At 43.9% G+C, this 17,884-nt stretch overlaps 1 long non-coding RNA gene across 1 annotated transcript in view; it reads right to left on the minus strand.

Moving 5' to 3' along the window:
* Positions 1-1,759, minus strand: part of LOC117000483 — a 114,975-nt gene extending 113,216 nt beyond the window's left edge. The window contains exon 1 of the long non-coding RNA XR_004418787.1: positions 1,511-1,759. This is a non-coding gene — a long non-coding RNA (uncharacterized LOC117000483). The remainder of the gene's footprint in view (positions 1-1,510) is intronic.
* Between the last annotated feature and the right edge of the window lie 16,125 nt (positions 1,760-17,884).

The following is a 17,884-nucleotide window of genomic DNA, read 5'->3' on the forward strand; positions in this document are numbered from 1 at the left end:
CAGATGTGCTTCAGCAGGGCAAGGCAGAAAGGTGTGTCACTGCAAAACGCCCTCACAAACCTGCCACTTTGGCAAGACACGGTCCTGCAGTGTGGTTGCTCTCCTGGCACTACAGCCCCTCAGAAATATTAAAACTGAAAAGTCATTCATAGAAAGGAACACCAAAAAATATGTAAGTCTTAGAGAAAACCTCTCCCTCCTTTCAAGGGAGTCCTGTGTGGGATCAGGGATACCCCATTTCACACCAGCACTGTGTTTCAGGCACAGGGAGGGGCTGCAGGAGGGACCATCCCACAGCATCCTGAGCCAGCTGCAGGTGCAGCACTGGCTCAACTCAGAAACAGGGTCAGAGTGCAGAGCAAAGTGCTGGCCTGGTGTCTTCACAAGATTTGTTTTAAAGGTCTGCAGTTTTTCACACCTCAATCCAGCCAGCCAGGCAGCAATGCCAAAAGATGGTTATGCAAACTCTCCTTGCCTGCTGTATGGAGGAATTGGGATCAACACAGGACAGGATAGCAAAGTGCCCCAGAATCCTACAGGTAAAGGGTGAGAGACACAGGTGACAACCCAGAAATGGTGGTTTTTGCCATCTTACCAACCTCAGATCTAACTTAAAACCATAGTCAAAAGACTAATGATAAAGCAAAAGCCTCTGCCAAAAAATATAGGCAGAACATTCCTGCCAGAATATATGTTAAAGAAAGACACACAATTATTTTTTAGAGTTGCTGGCACAGTGCTCTCAGGAAACCTTTCCCTTTAAACACTAAAATTAAACAAACACATGAAACGCAGGGAGAAATGTAATTACTTTATAGCTTGACTTTGGTCTATTGCCTCGGGTATCCAGTTCCTTTTCTTAGTGATGTGGAAACTCGAATTCCCCCCTAACAGTGTCATTAATTCCTTGGCCTGGAGAGCCCAGCTTTCCTGCTGCATTTTGCATCAGGAAATCCCAGCTGCCCGCACCTTGCTCTGAGAAGGGCTCTGCAGGTGACAGGAGCTCCTGCCCTGCTCCCAGCACAGGAAGGGGACAGGAGGGCTCCCCTGTCCCCCCTGAAAGGAGGGGATTTAAACAATTGGGTTGCCAAAAAAACAATTAGAGACTCAGGCAAAGATCTAGCTCCTCTGACCTCCAGCCCTCCCCAAACTCCCCTCGCCTGCCAAAAACAATGACAAGGGGTGTCTATTTCTGCTTGCCTTTTTCCAAAGAAAAACACCTCCCCCTCTCCCTGCTCATGTCCCCCCATGGCTCTTCCTCCCGCACACAGTTGGGGCTGGCTAAGGTTCATGTTAAATGAACACCCAGTCCTAAAACACACCCGGGACGGCATCCAAAGGCTACCAGAGGCTGTCGAGAGACTCCCAGTGGTGTGGGCGAGCTCATGTGCCCCCCACTGACCACCCACCCTCAGGCCAAGAGCAGCTTTAGTGCTGTGCAGAGAAAACAAGCCGGAGTAGGGGAGCACAGTGAGCCCCTTGGGAGCAGAAGCATCTCTCCCGTGCTTACCTTCCCCCTGCCTTGCCTTGAGGGATGCTGAGGAAATCCTCCCTGCTCCTCAGCCTGAGCAGCCATCCCAGCTCCTTCCCCATGCCCAGGCAGCTGCTCCTCAGGAAGGTTTCCTTGGGCACTGCACAGAACATCCCAGCTCTTTTCAGACTGAAATCTTTGGAGGTCGGTCCTGGAAGCAGCCCTGGAGCTGCCTGCCCTTTGCAAGCTGTCATGCAATGTAGCAGGAGCCCAGCTGGACTGTGTGAGTTTATATCCACCCCTGTGACACACACACACACACACACACACACAGAATGTGCCTGGCATCTGAAGCAGCCGATGCCGGATTTATCCCTTCCCTTGTTGCCAGTGACTGACATAAGTGCTGGGAACTCTTGGTGGAAAACTGCTTATGAGCTTTGGGTCTGATCCAAACCCCACTGAAGACAAAGGAAAGACTTGTGATTGCTTTGGAGCTGGCTTTGGATCAGTCCCATTATCTCTGCCCCGAGAGCAGTGTACAAACAAAGCAGCCAGGACTGGGGCACTGTGAGCCTGTGCCCGGGGGCCCATCTCATCCGAGGAAAAGAGAAGCAGGGAGGTGCATCTGAGCCTTCCTTAAAACATCCAGCCAGGGCCCTCCTAGGAGGGGGCTAGCCTTGGGAACATGATCACAACCCTCACTCGTGGGTGGAGATGCCCTGCTCGGGAGCAGACATCCAGATTTCTGTGCTCAGGATTGGTATCAGCCACACAAAACACCCAGAGCCAGACCTACAGCCAGGCTAAAATAGTGCAAATCATCCACTCACAGGCTGAGCCTGCTCCTATCTGTCAAACACCATCAGTTTGCACACTCCAACACTAAGCACATTCATGTGTCTCACAGGACACAAGTGTCCCCACAAGCTCTTCCCATTCCACGAGGGACTGAAAGAATAACACTCTCAGACTCCCTCCCACCTAAAAATCCACAAAAACATTTGTTTTGTGAACAACTGAGAACTAAGCAGCAATTAGAATTATTCCTGGGTAAGAGGCTGCCTGCAGAACTGAAAAATTATTTGGCAGTGTTTAATTCCACTTCTCCTGGCAGCACTATCATTCTCTTCATTTACTAAAAGGAAAAAAAAAAAAAGCCACCAACCTGAAAAAATAAGTTGTTAAGTCATGCTTTGCTATTTCAAGGTATTTGTTGTAACTATAAAAGGCTTTTTTCCCACTGGGAGAATAAATGAGAACCATGAATTACACCAAACTTACCTAGAAAAGTGCAAAACAATTCTCTGTTCTGGGATTATAGAGTTGACGACTCATGACCATTTCTTGTACAGTTTAGGCTACACAACTCCTGTAGCATAAACTGATTTCCATTGGAGGTGAAGGGGATTTTAACCAACACTTTCCCACTAGAGCCAATCCTTGGTGAGGATGCAGTCACACTACACTAGGACAGCTCTTCTTGGGAAACTGGCAAACAGCTTCCTTGCGCCCCAAGTTTAAAAACACATTTGAATTCCTGCATTTTAACAGACTACCATGTGTCAGTGGAATGACAATAAACAGCAATGTGGGTGTCCTTCAAAGGACAGGAGCAAGAGCCAAAACGAGTTGCCCTTGGCTCTTTGTACAGAGGCTGGGGCTGGGATCTGGCTTGTGTCTGAGGTGGGCTCAGACCCTGCAGCAATTACCTGGCTCAGCAGTGGGTGGGAAGGTGTGACAGTGCACTGCCCTGCCACAGAGCTCACCCAAACAGTGCTAGCCTAAGGCTGGCACAGCTTATGCTGTGCTCAGACACCCTAATGAGGGTAACTCTGGGGAGCAGAGCAGCCCCGACAAGTTTCAAAGTCTGTTGACATTTTTGTGATGCCAAACTCTGAAAATCACAGCTGGTGTTGAGGGTCAGGTAACCCCAGGCTTGCAACACTAAGTTATTTTTCAATCCTGGCTTGAACTGTAGCTTTGCAAAAGCCTGAGTCTCTAGGATTTCCCACCCCTCATCCCAAGAAGTGGAGAAGAGAGAGTGAGGATTTAAAGGGAAATAAGTTAAACCTCATAGCATGCAAAATGAATTCCCTAACCAGAAGGGTCTTGCCACATCCTCGGAATGGTGTCACGGCTTGAAAACATGCCTTGTTTCTAAGCTCATTTATTTCCTAGGAAAACTCAGCCACTAGTATGTCTTAAAGAAATCCCTAGAAAGGCATCTGCAAACAGTTGCACTGAAATTTCAATTGCTGAGTGTAATTCACGGCAGAGTGAAACCCTGGAATCTCTGTGAGTGCAGGGCACAAATAGCTCAAGGAGGTGTTTGGTACGAAGGAAATGGTGATGCTTCTTCCATTTCCCATGAATATCATATGCACTGCTCCAGCCATATGTTGTGTTGAATCTGCCACATTCTTCAGTGGTGGGCACAGATGTGGACAGATCTGACAGATCAGGGTCTTAGGGTCACACAGGAGTAAATTGGGGGCAGATGATTTGAGCGTCACAGCTTATTTTTAGAAAAAAAAAAGGGAGAAAAAGATTGCTAAGAATCATTTCTACCATGTGTCTGAACAAGAAACGCATTTATCTCACCTAGTAAAAACAAAGAAGAGTTTCTCTCAAATAAGGAGTTTGTTTTAAGAGGCTAACAAAGATTGTTCTATGCACTCTATAGATCACAGGTGCTGCAGAGAAACGCAGACTTTGCCATGTATTTCCGTGCTTCATTAACATGCATTATTTTCAGACGGTCTCCAACAGTGTTCCAGCTTTACAGGCACAGAAGTGACTCCTTTGACAAATAAGCAAAGTTTCTTCTCAGTTGCCTGGCTTACTGTTCTCTGGTTATTCCTCTGATTAGTGCTATTTTGCTTACATGCGCACTGTGGGTGATAAAAGACATCAAGGAAATGGAAAACACTTTCCCAAGAGTATAACCACTGCTAGGAGATGGAACAGAAAACAAGGAAAAAGGAAATCAATGCTTATTCAAGCCCTACAGGCCACCAAAATACAGCAAAAAATGTAACAGATTCCTTCATGTCTATTATTTATGCTCACAAGAGCGTATTGCACACACGCTTGCTTTCTGCCTCCTGCTGTACAAAGTTTAAAAGCAGAGAGTGGGGATGAGGTCACATTTCTTCATGAGTCCCACAAACTGCACTGCCCAACATTCACTCGGACGAGGTGAGGCTCTGTCAAGCTAAGGCAGAGCCCAAAGCCAAACTGCATTTGCCAAAGGAGGACAAGAAGAGTGTTTCACAACCCTGCCTGCCACAGGATAGCCATTCAAAGGCTGCTTTGAGAAGGAAACCAGAGGAAAATGCTGGGTTGCACTAGAATGGTGAGGACAAGGTGCTGATGGCAGGAGTGTCCCAGCCAACCCAGGCACATAAGTCTTTGTGTTATGGCCATGCCCAGTCACTTGCAGTGGATTTTTCCAGGCCACCAGCTCAAATTACTAATAGCCAGCAAGGGACATTTTAGTTGTATCAAGCAGACCTTTACCCTGCTATGAACAAACCAACCCAGGCCCCAGACACGTTGGAAATTGCTCAGAGAACAATGTCACCCCTTTGCTCCCCAAGCCCAGTGCTCTCCTGAGCCCGAGCAGGAATGGGGTGAAGCCAAAAAGCAGAGTTGGAGATTTTCCATTTCCTCTTGCAAGTCACTGAGGAGCTGTATGTGCAATCAGTCATATTTTTTTCTCTATGTTTCCCCTGTCTGTTTGGCTAAGAATAAATGGGCTGGATTGATAAAGCCTAAACTCTACTAATTTTCCTGCACCTTGAGGTTTCACACAGGCTGCTTCTGGTTCTTCAGAGGGGTCACAGCAGCTGGCAGAAGGATTCAGATGGGATTTAAGCTGTGTGAGGCTGGGCCAAAACTGTGTTAAGTGTAGCTTAGTGATTAAATTGTTGGAATGGGGATCAGAAAGCCCAGTGTGTTAGGTAAATATGGACATTTCAGCCCAGCAGGATCATGTCATTTAAATCCTTTTGCCAGCTGAGATTCACAGTGCTGAGAAGGTGAGAGGCAGGTGGGGAAGGCAGTGTTTTGCTGCCTAATGCTTTGGGGTCTCCATGAGCACACCAGAGCTGTGTTTTGCTCAAACACCTGGCACTGAGCATTGGAGCCCAGACAGGACTGCTAGAAGAAAACAGAAGCCAGACAGAAGATGGGATGCTACAAGAATTGAAGGCACTTCAAGCTAACTTTTCTTTCCTATGAGATTTGTTTTTAGCTAGGTCAGCTCCCTGATAAGAGAAAATTCCATATAAAAGGCAGAGGACTACAGCATATCCCCAGGGTGAGAAAAAAGAACCACCATTTTCAGAGACAATATGAGTTTATTTCAGATAATCCCAGCCATTTTAACTGAATTTGTCCCTCTAACCTGGTGATTCAGAGCAATTCCCATTAGGCAAACAAATAACCAGGCATTTCCCTCCTGGATAGATGTTTACCCCATAAAGGTAAATCTGCAGGGAGGGCAGGATAGGAGCCATGAATCCCTACCACGCCTTCCAGGGCAGAGTTTCTTCCCAGGAGCCAGAACTTCAAACCAAGCTAAGATTTGGGAGGAAGTTTGTCATTTGTTGCTGTTTTTTCTCCCTGACTTCTGGTTTCAATCACTTCTGTGTTCAGTTGCTTTTTGGATTATCAAATAAGCAAAGCTCCCCTAGAAACTCCTGTATCAATTTTTTTCCCTCCACTTGAAAAACAGGCTACCAGCCTTTAAATGCATCCCCTGCTGGCAGAGAGGAGAGGTAACATTTTATACAGCCTCACCTCCCCCAAATGGTCGTACCTGGTCACTTCTGGACATGTACAAACAGCATCACAAAAACACAGGATTTTGCAAGATTTTCTCCATCCCTCTGAGTGTAGGCAAACATCATGTGGCAGATATCTGACAGATCTGCTTTCAGAATCCTCCTATAGGTAACAGAAGCCATAATTCCACTCACCTTCCCAAAAGAAAGCTTTTCTGCACTGTCTCTCCAGTTATGATCCAAGCTCCCCATCCCCTCTGCTGTGCTGCCAAATTACAGAGAGCAAGATTTCCTTGCCCAGTGGGTTAATCTGCTACGTGTGTGCTGTTTTCTTTCTTTTTCTTTCAAGACAGTAAGAGAGGAATAAAGAAGTAGGTGGGAAGGGGGAGAAGAGAAATATTAACCATGACAGGAAAGAAACACAGGACTTGTTTATGGGGGACAACCAAGTGCCTTCCTCCCACAAAAGACCCCATCCAAAGGCTATACTGGCACTCTTAACAGCTCAGGAAGAGGGGTAGTTCAACTCCCAACTCTGCCACAAGCTTGCTTGCAGGTCTTAAAAATAAGTCTCCATACTTCAGAATGCCTCAGTTTGAGTCAATCTGCTGCTTAAAAAAAAAAAAATCTGCTTCATAGAATTGTTCAAAGCTTAAATGAGCATTTGAAGAGCTCTAGTAGAAATAAGATGAAGGGCACTCTCAGAGAGACAAAGCATTATCATCATAATGTGTAATCTTGATGTTTTTTATGGGCAAGCATAAGATTCCAGCAATAATCTTTAAAGCCACATCCATTATCTGGAAAATTAGCTTTCAGCTAACAGTCTGTTACAGGTCACACTTGGCAAAACTCCATGCACGTTTTCTTCCTTTTTTCCTTAAAAGCACTTGGAAATCCTGTGACAGCTGCCTGGGGAGAACAGCAGAGCTGGGTGGCTGATGGCACACAGTGACATGGAGAGATGAGGAGGAGCATGGTCCCACCACACACCAGTGAACTGTCTGGCTGATGGCACACAGTGACATGGAGAGATGAGGAGGAGCATGGTCCCATCACACACCAGGGAACCTCCAGCCTGGCACCAGGAACCCCTCAAGGCAGAGATCTCACCCAGACACATCTCACCTGGCCTGCAGGGCTTGCTGGGGCCAGGCACTCTGTGTAAGGACTCTGGCTGGAGATAAAGGTCAGTCTTAGACACCTCCTCACCAGGACATTTGGGCAGCAAAGAGCAGGAGGTGGTGTTCTCCTACATAGATTTCTCACTTGAGACTCCCTGAAGAACTGCATGAGCCAAAGTGCCTGGACTGGGGGATGAAACCTCACCTAGCTAGGCTGAGCCCCTCAGCACCCTTGATGCCTTTACAGCTTGTTTTTCCAGAGACTGAGCTCTCCTAGGTGAGAAACTCAAGAAGTTCAAATGGGAGTCGAAAGCACTGAATGTCCCTCCAGCCTCAGCAGGTCAGCACCCACCTCCCTCCCAGCTGCTGAACCTCTGTGGGGAGCAGCCCCTCTCCCAATACCACCTGGAAATGCTCCAGTTCACATTGTCTTTGCTCCAGGGAAGCCCAGTCCTTGCTGCAGCCACCTTCTCTGTCCTGGCACACAGAGTGACCCTTCCCCACATCACACAAGGACAGCTGTGCTTTGTGCCCACCAAACACTGACAAGGGACCACAAGCAGTGGCCACCTCTCAGGAAGGAGCACCAAGGCACAAGTCAGATGGTGGTCTCCCTGTGAGTCCTGGAGATCCACCTCTTCTCCTGGAAGAACAAAGAGCTAATTCACTGACACCAGTGTGAAAGCCAAGAAATCGTACTGGGGCTGCTCAGAGAGGAGAGAGCCAAACTCAGCAGCAAATAAAAGGAGAAAAGAAGACCAAAGATGACTATTACTATTTAAAAGCTTTGAGGTTGTGCCTTTACTGAGTAGAGGCAGCAGCAGGCTGAGGAGCCCAGAGGGCTGAGCTGGGGGACATGGCCATGCTCCTGCCAGGCTCTGCCATCATCCAGGGCTGCTTGCTGCCCTGGGAAACAGCCTGGCTGAAACAACTGGTTCACTTGTTGGGGTGTAGAGCCAGCCCTGATGTTTTGATATTAATGGCTTTGAAATATCATTTCACAGCCAGCAGTGCATGGCTCAAAGAGCACAGTCCATGATGGGAAAGTGGGAACCTCCATGCACAACGTGGGTCTGGGTCTCAGCTGAAAAATGTTCCATGGTGAAAAATACAGATAAAAGGGAAAATATGGGTGGGGTTTGGTTTGGGTTTTTTCCCTGAACTAAAAGAAATTTGTTCTGTGCTTTAATGGTTTTTGTCACTTTATGCCATTCTGGCCAAAATGTTATGTCATGATTCTAGAAACCAGCCATTTTAAGTTCTTGCTTGCCAAAAGCAAAGGAAGCAAAGGATGTTTTTACAGCTTTTTAAAACCAAAGCCTCATGGGGGAAAAATGAAAATTTTAAATACAATTTTCCCCCTGCTATTTACTCTGCTAAAAAAATTACTTTCTACTGGGAAAGTGATTAAAATTAAAACCAATTGTTGAGTCACTCATCCAGACAACTCATGAGTTTGCTGTAAACTCAGCAAATTAAAAAAATCTCACTCATACTATGAGGGGTCTTTCCAATTTTCTGAAAGTTTATGGCACTGCAGCAAGGCTGACACTGTTTTTAAACAAGCTGCAACTAAATCCTGGGTTTGAAGCCAGCTGATAGACAATCCCAGAGGAAACAACACCACTTTTGTAAAGTGCTATTCTGCTTCCTCCCTCCAAGCTTGGATTTAATGATTTATTTACAATATGAAGAAGTGAAGTATTTTCATTTATTATAAAGACAAGCAAAACCCTGGCTGCAGTGAGAAGGCAACCTGGTTTCTTCCCAGCTCTTGCAATGATTACTTGGGTGAAATGGTAGCAGCTTTGTCCCATAGTCGCAGGCTTTCTGCAGCAATGTTTGGGTGAAGACACCCATCCAAGCTCCTTGGGGAAATCCACACTCACTGACCAGGTAGAACCAAAGGTTAAAATTAATAATGCTTTCCAAATTATATCCCTTTTTCAGTTGCAGCATCTCCAAACCCACTGCCTTATAAAACTTTCAAACAGACTGTGAATAAATGGAGAATTGCAACAAGACCTCCTATAAGAAATGGAGTAATTCCAACTCTGGTTGCAATGTAATCAAGTTTATACCATGGCTGCTGGCTGACACTGGGAAAAGAAAACAGAGGAGAGACAGCCAGGACATTTCCATTTGGGTGGGACAGTTTGCTGCTTCATGCAAAGCTTCTGAGCCTTGGGGACTCGATCTGAGGTCCTGATGCCTGTTTTGCCCAAGGAGAAGAGAGTTAAATAGCCAGTGGTCTTGATATAAAGAATGACTAAGCAGGTCCCTAGCTGGAAAAAAATATATGTAAGATGAAATATGAATTGTTTGTAGAAAATCCTGGGTTGGGCAAAATGCAGTTGTTCACAATCTCTTCCAACACCAGAATTTGAGTTCTTAGAGCAGGGACGTCAAATTAAACTTTCAAAGGTTCAGAGGTAGCAAGTTATAAGCAAACACAAAGAAATAGGTTGGATGGTTCAAATGCAGCTTGGAGTTAGGATGTGGGACTCTATCCCAGGATCTACAATTAACAGAAAATGGGCACCAGCACAAGTTCAAGGGAAAAAAAAAATCCTGAGATTTGTTAAAAAAGCTTAAACCTCCTCTAATCCAGGAGGTCACTGGGGGATGCACAGTATTTGGAAGTGTCCTGCATGCTTGCCCTGCACCTTTCCTCTTCTGTTTGTACCCCCTTGCAGCCTCAGCCAGATTCTTTATTAGATGAACATTCAAGGTGTCCACCTCTGGCATGAGGTCAAAGTCCTGAGATGCTCCATGGAGGCATGCCCAGGCCTCAGCTGCCCTCACACCTGGAGATCCTCCCACCACCTCCAGAGAAGTTGCCACTCCAGAGGAAGGGCAATGGAAACTAATTGTTGAAGATGCAGAGCTGCCCCATGCCCTGCTCTGACAGACATGGACCTGCACAGAGCCAATCCTGACTGCCAGCTTCACAAACCACAAGCCATTTGAAATCAACCACTCCAGCTACTGGACTTTTCCTATAGCAGAAGTCCCTTTTTTTGGGGAAAGGACAGCAAGCAAACAGCCCTGACTATAAAGACACTCTGGACACATAGGAACACTCTGTGCCAGAAAACTCTCTCCACAGGCAAGCACATGCCTGCCTCTCCAGGGTCCTTTCAGGTCCTGGACTTCACTGCAAAACCATGCAGGACTACACTGGGGACCATGAGGATTAAGGTTTTCACAGCCTTTGTGTTCATGGGTTGGAGGGAAAACCAGATGATATTAAAGCTTTGACTTGTTTCCAGTTTAGCTTCCTACTGCAGTCACAAACCAGGATTAGCAGCCTGAATATACAGGCACAATCCTCCAGAAACATCTCAGCTGCAGTTTGTAGCCACAAATTATTATCCCATTGCTACTCAGCTCCAGGTCACGGTGCTTTCCTCAGGACCCCATTCTCCAAGCCACACAAAAGACGCCCTAGAACTCAAAGCTGCTCCGGGTATCTCACACTTTGCCAGCACATGGGGAAAGGAGCAGAAGGTTATACATACAGCACAGCTTCCAAGAGGGCTAGGCCATGGAAGGTGTATAAAATGGTATTAGCAACAACTGGATAAGAAGGAGCCATGTCGGTGTCACTGAGCACAATGAAAAGCGTAATTGGTTACAGCTGACAAACACAGAATTGCATTAAACAGAACATTCGATGCTGGCCCATGGTTTACATCAAATTGTCAATCTCAATATGGCAATCCCCTAAAAGGGCCACTTTTTTTTGTAAACCCTCAGGAAACATAGCAAATCATGGCAACATGTTTATAGTCTTCAAATGCCACACAAGGAGCCTGATCCGCATCCTTTATGGTGGGATATACCAGAGGGTGTTTCAGCACGTCCATGCTCATTTTCCAAATACATTTCACAGCTTCATTAAGCCTTCATGAATCTCTCAAAGACCAACTTTTAGGTGAAGCTGTGGAGTGCACAATCCTCAAGGCCAAACTCACTCAATAAAAACGAGATCCCTTGCCTTATCTCTGTGTTGTTTTCTGTCTTCAAGTCTGGCAATGAAGGCTGGAAACAGCAGCAACAACACACAGATCTTTACAGCCTGCCCTGAACTTCGCTGTCTGCTGCTGCCATATCAACTGCCCTTGGACTTTGGCACTAAACTTGACACCAGCAGCCACAGTAGAAGGTCGATGATATTTATGTCCAAACAACCGGGTTTTTTCTGTGCTTATTCTGGCTGGAATTCAAGTTATTCCAAGATGGTTTGCGGTTCCTGCACCTATTGACACAGCAGATCCCTTGGGGAAGGGGTGGGTTTGCATGGTGCCTGTCACAGCCAAGTGCTGATGCCACCTGAACACTCTGTGGCCTATCCTAAGACAGAGGGGCAGGAGGAGAGAGGGCTGGGTTCAACACAGAGGCACCTCAGACACAGCCAGATCCATTCTGTGTTTGGGAAGACACACCAGGTCTTGCTGCCCCTACAGCAAACCTTGCCACGTTAGGATGTTTTACAAGAGGCAGAGCTATGAAATACATTGTCCTGAGATGTTTGTGCTTTAGATTCTGAAGTGTCTGGTACTCAAGCTGAAGGTCTTTCAGGGGAAGTTAAGAGTCTCTTTCCTTCACCCAGCTTCAGGTTTCCATGAATCTGGTAAGCAGTTTTCTTAAGGTATTTTTAAGAGTTTCAGCTAGCTGTCAGTTTTTCCACCAAATCCAACAGGTCAGTGGAAATGAGGACGAACAGACTACATATTGGAATAAGGTAAACAAACTAAAAATTCACAGTTTAATTTTCAACTTCAGAAGAACAGAATGACTTATAGCAGGGGGAAAAAAATTAAAAACTAAAAAAAGCTGTGTAAAATTATGATCCCAGTTACCTACTTTGCAGATGACCTGCTATGATACCAGCATATCTTCAAGGTTTCAAGATAAGGAAATACAACACAAGGTGGATCTTTACAGCAGGATGGCAGTACCCCGAGTTCATTCAAAGTCCTGGTTTACTACCATGAGTACACAGATAGCCCTCCAGAAAATAGCTTTGAGCTAACTTCACTGAAGAGCAAACAAGAAGAAGAGTCAACAAAACCGTTCTCTAAGTTTTAAATACCAGGAGGGGAGGAAGATTTATTGCTTTATGCTACTACATTACACAGATACAACAACAGCTGTCAACAACAATATTATCTGTATTACAGCAGAGATCCCAAATGAGACTAAGGTCTCTTTGTGCAGGACACTTTTAAAGAACAATTAGAAATGCACTGCAAGAAACCACCCTAAAGAAACTCAAGACTAAACAGACAAGAGGGAAAGAATGGGGAGAAATTACATGATCCTGCTTTTAGAGATGGGAAACTGAGGAACGCCAAGGATAAGTGACTTGCCAGAAGCTGAAATTAAAAGTCTGTGGCAGACCCATAACTGGATCCAGATTTTCCAAATCCCACTCCAATACTGCCCAAACCCAGTAGAAGACATCCCTTTAAATTAGTCTTAATAATGTTACAGTTGGATCTCACTTGTAATTGAACTGTAGAAATCAGAAGTGGGTATGTATTTCTTTTTTTTTTAGGAGCACTCTTATTAAGACCACAGCACATTTTGCTCAGGACTATGAATTCTTCATTAAATGGCTCCATTGTGTCTAATTTTCTACGCTTAACATAGAGGCTGCACTCTTAGTTGCTGTGCCAGGCAAACTTGTTCCAGCAGAACTCAGTAGAACTTTTTCCTAATGCTCCTTTACATGCTCAAGACTAACAAAGCTGCTCCTTCTGAAGCCTCCACAGCAGATATGGGAACATTTAATACAACTTAATACACTCCCAGCACGTTGCTGTGAATGGGAGGCTCCTGAAGAAATGCCACAGCCCTGTAACACAACATGTTGGATGAACACTCAAACTTTTGTGGTTAACGAGAGTCAACACGATAATTCAGTGTTAGTTGGAATTACCACAGTTGGATTACCCATTTTTCAACTTCTCCTGTTCCTAAGCCATCTTAGCGGCCTTTATTCATAAAAGACACAGATCTATCCATTTCAAATTGCCCCTTCATGTAAATACTGTCAGGACAAATAAAGTAATTACTGCCAAGCCATCTGAAAATGATCAACACCCTTCACTGTGAAGTAAGCAAAGTAAAGTCCATAACAAGATAGTAATTTGCACCTTTTTTGTTTTTTAATTTGAGGAATAATTCACTTTTTTTGGTGCATAAGTTAAGCATGGAACATATTATTTAATCCTAATGCAAATCACACCAGCAGGAAATGTCGTAAAGAAAAAAGTAATCTTCTGAAGGAAAAATAAATTATCGACCACGTTAAGAAGGAAAGAAACATTCTCGAATAATTTCTTTCTTTGTTGGTATTGGCTGGCAGCATAATCCTTCCAAGTAAATTGTAATTTCCAAATTAGATTATACATTATGTCATATTAGTTTTATATTAGAAAAACAAACTGACTGAAAGGAAAAATGCCAAAGTCGACTTGCCTGGTAATGTAAAATTTTTGTGTTTCTGCTGCGAAATGCTAATGTTTCTTTTTTTTCCCTTTTTTTTAAACAAGTTTTACAGCAAACATAAAACCTAAATTATGGCAAGATATTTACTTTACTTGACCAAGCCCTGTTTGAAAAATAAATAGGAAAAAAAAGACCAAACATTTTCAGGACACCACATAACCATAGCAACAGTTATCTCTGTATATAAATACTGATACTGGCATGGAAGCTTTTATGAGTTATACATCAATCAAGAATATAAGTACCTATTGCACTAAAAAATAACTTATATAGAGAGAACATTAAACCTGTACAGGTCAAGTGATCTGAAGTCAGGAAATGGTGGAATTGAGAATGGCTGAGTAACTTTTGCATTACTCCTGTCTATATTTTAAAGTCTTTAAATACACCACACTCTATCAGGTTTTTTTCACACAATTCCTGCTTAAGTCACTGTCCAGAATGGATGGTGTTTGCTGGATACACGATCTGGGACATTAGTCCTATGAGGGACAGCTGAGGGTAGTGGAATTCTTTAATTTTAGGGGGAAAAAAGCTGAGGGAAGATGCTTGGCCCAAGACTCCTTTGCAACGTGTTTCCCAAACTCCCCAGAGGGAGTGCAAGTCTGCTTTTCTCCCATTTGTCTTTCAGATGATCTTAAAATGCTGCTGAGCAGAGATAACACTTGAACTTGGACACATCAGCCAGGGTGCAGAGGGATGGGATGGGATGGGATGGGATGGGATGGGATGGGATGGGATGGGATGGGATGGGATGGGATGGGATGGGATGGGATGGGATGGGATGGGATGGGATGGGATGGGATGGGATGGGATGGGATGGGATGGGATGGGATGGGATGGGATGGGATGGCCTAGGAACAGGGCCATATGGCATCAGGGGAGAAAGCAAGGCAGGGACAGGACCATGGGGATGACGAGACTGAAGATGTCCCAGCACACAGGACTTGCTGAAAGCAATAATTTGCAGAAAGTTTTGAAGACAACTAGCCAAGGGCAAACATGGAAATACTGTAATCTCTTCATGACTTGTAAAACTGTCCCAGAGCACTCTGCTGTCACTACAATTTTGCAGTAAGTTTGGACAGTTAAAAACAAGTTAAAAAAACAATCAATCCTGGCTGCTCCAGGAGCTAAAAGATCACCAATCTGTTTCTCCAAGGAGCTAGCTGCAGATGATGAGGAAAATCCCGACCTAAATGGACCAGCAGATGAGTACAAAATTATTTGTTATTAATTAAAGACTCTGGAAGGTTAGATACATAAAGTACATCTTCATATATAGAAAGATAAAATAACCCCTAATGGCAAGGAGGTGTGAGAAAGGGAGATTGTGCACCCTAGTCCAGCAGACTGCCAGTGCCTACAGACCTTACAGCAATGATTTTGAAATAGTGGATGTTCATCATCCTGAAATTACCTTTGCTACTAGATTTTTCCCAAATTACAAGACTACAAATAACTGAAGTGTGCCCAAAGGAATGTCTGGACATGGGACCATCTTAGATGTTAAAAGAAACATATATAGATGTATTAGACAAAAATGTGAGTTTTTAAAGAAGAAAAACAGAGGTTTAAATGTAAATTCCCACTTCATCTCAGCGACAATCTCAGTTCTCCCATAATATAATACCATAAACTACAAAAGGGTGGTTTTAACTCTAATATATTTTTATATCATCACAGCTATAGCAACATTCCCATTATAAAACAGACAGATACACAGACATGTCTATCTCACTTCCTGCAAAGGTTAGACTTAGAAGCTTTTTATAAGGAGCCAAGAGATTATTAATATGTGTGGTAATGTGGTGATGAACACAAGTACCATGAGGCACAGACCATTACAAAGCCCTTAGAAAAGTCAGCTCTAAGCTGTGATTCTACACAATTTCTTGGCTTGCCTAACAGTTTATGATTTTTTTTTAAATATCTATAAATCACCTGGTAATCCTTAGCCAACACTTCTAAGTGGAATTTTCATAAAAAGCAACATACACGCACAATCTTGGGTTTTTGTGCAGGACAAAATTATCAATGGTAGTATAAAGCAAGCAAGGAGCCAAACTCTATGTTATATAGCCCCATTTTTGTATTTGATCACATTTGATCATGGGTGTCACAGTACCCCTATTTGAATAATTTTTTCCCCATTTTGGTCTTACTGCACTAAACCTCAAATGATTTACACAGCCCAACTGGTCTCATTTGATCTGTTCTATATATTGTTTGCATTTAGATGGTTGGAAATGGCACAACCGTTTGATTATTTCATGTTTCATGAATGGTCACAGAAATATTTATTTAATCTAAATCTCACCAGGAATGACATACAGACTTTATAGAAGAGTTTACAAGTTTTTTGGTGGGGGGGTCCATTTTTCCCTGGCTTTCCCCACCTCAAATTTGTGAATGGGCAGCCTCTTCACAGGACAAGGAAAAGATGTTCTGGTTTTGTTTCCTTTCTTCCATAAGATCTTAAAAGAGGGGCAGTTGATTAGTGTGCAAATTTGCAAATTTCTTGACTCCTTACTCCACTGACCCATGGGATTTCCTCTGCCATGACATCACCTGATCCAAGGGTAGCACTAGACATGAGAAAGGATGACATCTGATGGAAATTTTAAGTAATTCTTCCGTGATAGATACAATCCCTTCAGTCTTCTATAAAGCAATATTTATGTATGTGAGCACAAAATTTATTTCTCTCATGTCTTGATACAAAACTATCTGCTATGGATTTTTGAAATTTACCTCTATTATTGGTCTCAGTCAAAGAAAGGACTGAATGGGTCATGACCTGATATGAGAGGTCTCACCAACGTGCCCTCTCTCATGCAAGAAATCAATATTTGGCTTTGGTGTGAAATATCTTTTCATGTTTTCCCTCCCAGGCCTGACCTCGGATATCCCTTTCACCCATGACTTTCCCAGAGAGGCAACTGAAGCAAGGTACACATTCATCAAAACATCTTTTCCATCTATTTTTCCCCCCACCTTTTCAGATGGAGCTAACAGGGATTTTGCTGGAGGACCAAAATGCAAGTTGCAGTTCTAAACTCAGCAGTCAGAGTACCGCCCTTCAGAAAGCCTTTTGTGGCACAAAATGCAACTGGCACTTAAGGGGAGGGAAAGGATAAAAGCAACACTTCTGAAAACCAGCGACTCTCACAATTAACTGGTGCACATAAAACAGCAGTTTCAAGAGAGTCAGACTCCCAGCCAAGAGAGACAAGACACACATACATGTACGTACACATATACAAAGAGACCATGTCCAGAATGATATAATTGGTTTGCAGGCACACTTCAATCATTCCTTCATTTTATAGACTGCCATTATTTAGCTTAATAGGACCTCAAAGAAAGGAAGGCGGAAGTTAAATGAAGCAATCTCCCACCCAGCCCTGAGGTATTATACTGGCTTCCTTTATCCTGACTCATTTGTGCCTATAGAAACTGTTCTCAATGACACAGGGACCAGGGATTATTATCAATAAAGGACCTGACTTGACCATAGACATCCACTACCATAAATGCTACTCAACAGCTTCTTCTATTAACCAAATTAATTAAAGGAAAAAATACTTTTTTAACATAATATTTGCTGCCATTGAACTCTACTGGAAATATATATACTGCAAACATCTGCTTTTACATACAGCCTTCACACACTGATTTCAGAGGAAGCCTGAAAGGCTCCCTTCAAGGTTTTTACCTAGGGACACATTATTTAAATGAAGGTCTTTAATGCACCATGTCAGAAGGCCATCTTCATCTCTGTGATTCCAGGGAAGTGGAGGTGCTCCACTGCAAAGAATTTGGCTTCTTACCTACATAAAATAAACAGCTGCAATGCCTGTGGGTCTCAAAAATAGTAGCAAGGGATCTTTTTTTAATAATCCTCAGTCTACTGTTTCAATAGCTAGACTACACATCGCATCTCCCAGCACATATAATACAGCTGCTTTATGTTGGCC

Source organism: Catharus ustulatus, chromosome 9, assembly GCF_009819885.2.
Source record: "Catharus ustulatus isolate bCatUst1 chromosome 9, bCatUst1.pri.v2, whole genome shotgun sequence".
NCBI lineage: Eukaryota > Metazoa > Chordata > Aves > Passeriformes > Turdidae > Catharus > Catharus ustulatus.